This window comes from Fukomys damarensis, unplaced genomic scaffold (assembly GCF_012274545.1).
Source record: "Fukomys damarensis isolate Sample0158 unplaced genomic scaffold, DMR_v1.0_HiC HiC_scaffold_17, whole genome shotgun sequence".
NCBI lineage: Eukaryota > Metazoa > Chordata > Mammalia > Rodentia > Bathyergidae > Fukomys > Fukomys damarensis.
Window position 1 is genome coordinate 19,447,486 of NW_022900929.1, and position 2,407 is coordinate 19,449,892.

Consider the following 2,407-nt stretch of genomic DNA (forward strand, 5'->3'; position numbering starts at 1 on the left):
CGCATCCAATGTAACCGATAACAGATCTGGTCTACTCTTTGCCGGGTTCCCCCAGTGGTAACATTTTGTGAAACTATAGAATAATTTCAACCAGGAAATTCACATTGGTCCAATTCTGCTATCACCAGGTTTTTATTTTCTTTTCCATTCCAGGGGATGGAACCCAGGGCCTTCACACTGAGCTACAACTGCAACCCTTCTTTATTTTTTATTTTGTGATAGGGTCTCACTGAGTTGCCCAGGCTGCACTTGAACTTGCCATCCTCCTGCCTCAGCCTCCCAGTGTGCTGGGATGACAGGCGTGCACCACCATGCCTGGTTTATCTCTAGTTTCCTGTGTGCTAATTTGTGTACAAGTGTGTGTTGTATCTATGTCTATGCAGGCTTATCCTAAGAGTAAATTTGTGCATTCACTGTCAGGGATTCAGAACAATTCCATCACAAGGATCCCTTGTGTGGCTTTTTATAAACACACCCACTCCCCACTTCCCTCTGTGTCATTTTTAATCTTGATCTTTTCCCCAGCCTGGCACTGACTAGGATTCCTCCGAGAAGGTGGCCGCCTCTGCCTCCCACAGCTGCTCCCCATCCGGGTCCCTGGCGTTTAGCATTTGCGGCCTTTGCGGGGCCGGCGGGGCGGGGGGAGATGTCTTGGGAGTGGAAAGACCCCGCTTGGATTGTGGATGCTGCAGCTTTGACTTGGAAAAGCAGAAACATCCGTGCGCAGTGTGAAGGGGCCGGCCAGGCTCACGTCTGGGGCTGAGCCCGTCTCCTCCCCGTCCTGCGGTTTCTGCCCAGGTGCTCTGGGAAGCCCTGCTGCTCAGCTGAGGTCGTGGCCGTCACTCCCCAGCCTTCCCAGGACGTCCAGGTTGGACGAGAGCTCTCGATGCCAGCTGGCATCTTTTAGGGGACAGAGATGCCCGTTTGCTCCAGGGCAGCCCTCCTGCTTTGCAGGTGTTGGCCGTCAACCGGGAGCCCTGGGTTCTCCTTCGGAGATGGAAGACTCTGGACCTGGGGTGGGTTGGGGACGGGGCTGTCCCCTCCAGTCTGCCCCTTGGAGTTTCTGCCTCCCTCCTTGTCCTCATGTCCCCTCCTGGACCCTCCCAGGCTCAGCTAGTTGATGACTCCGTGTGAGTGGTTATATCATCCCAGCCCCCGGAGGAGAGGTGGGTGCTCTCAGAGAGGCTTCTTCAACAGAGGAAGAAAAAAAAATATAGTATAGTGGTTGAAAAGGGCTATCTTTCTTCCTGGAAGAACAGTTATTAATCTCTCCCTAGTACATTTTCATATCATTTTGGACATTTATTTCCAGGCCGTGATATTATAAAACCAGGCTTTGGTGTCAGTTTTGATGCGGGGTAACACGCCGGAACATGAAAAGGCGTAATTACCGCAGCGGCCCTCGGAATTGCTAACGAGAGCCTGACATTTGCAAATCGGACCGGGCTGCAGTGATCCAGAAGCCAGAGCCCAGGTGGCGGACACTGCATGTCAATGAGGCGGACAGGGAGGAAGGCGGGGAGGAAGGCGAGGGCTGGCGGGCGGGCTGCTGCCTTGTTGAGCAGAGCAGGGCAGGGACTGAGGATCAGGGTGCCGGGAGAGTTGCGCCCTGCGCCTCCATGCCGCGTGTGCCAGCCAAGTACAGGCCTTTGTCTGGGCTTTGGGGGAGTTCCCCTTATCCACGGGGAGGTGCTGCAGGCTGGGTGGAGAGCGGAAACCTGGATGGCGCCTCCTATACACATACATCATGCTTTTCCTGCAGACGTACTGATGAAATTAAATGTAGGAATTAGGTACAGCAACTGACCAGACAGTGAGACAGTGCTCACAGAATGCCGTGATAAACATTAGAGGACAGGAGGCTCTACAAATCTTATTTTTCATCATCAGTATTATTTATTAATTTTGTAGTACTGAGGATTGAACCTAGGACCTTTGCCCTAAGCTACAACCCCACCCCTTTTTAATTTGGCATTTTCTTTTTGGTACCAGGGATCGACTTGGGTCCTTGTGTTTGTGAGGCAGGTGGTGGCACCACTGAGCAGAATCCCTGTCCCTTGATTTTGTATTTTGAGGCAACATCTTGCTAAGGAGCTGAATTGCCCAGGCTGGGCTATAACTCGCCATGCTCCTGCTTGAGCCTCCCAGAGCACTGGGATTACAGGCATTTGCCTCTGTATCTGGCTGTCTGAATCTTACTTTACTTTGCTGACACTTCCTGGGATGCTGGGAATTGGTACAAAGCCCTGGTTGACTGTAACTCTAAAAACTGAGGCTGTGGGTAAGGGGTCAGGGGGCATTGCATAGAGTGTGAATTCAACAAATCTTTTTTCTTGTTTTGAGGAATTGAAAGCAGGTAGTACTGAGCTACCTCACCAGCCCTTTGAATTTTTTTTTTTTTTTTTTT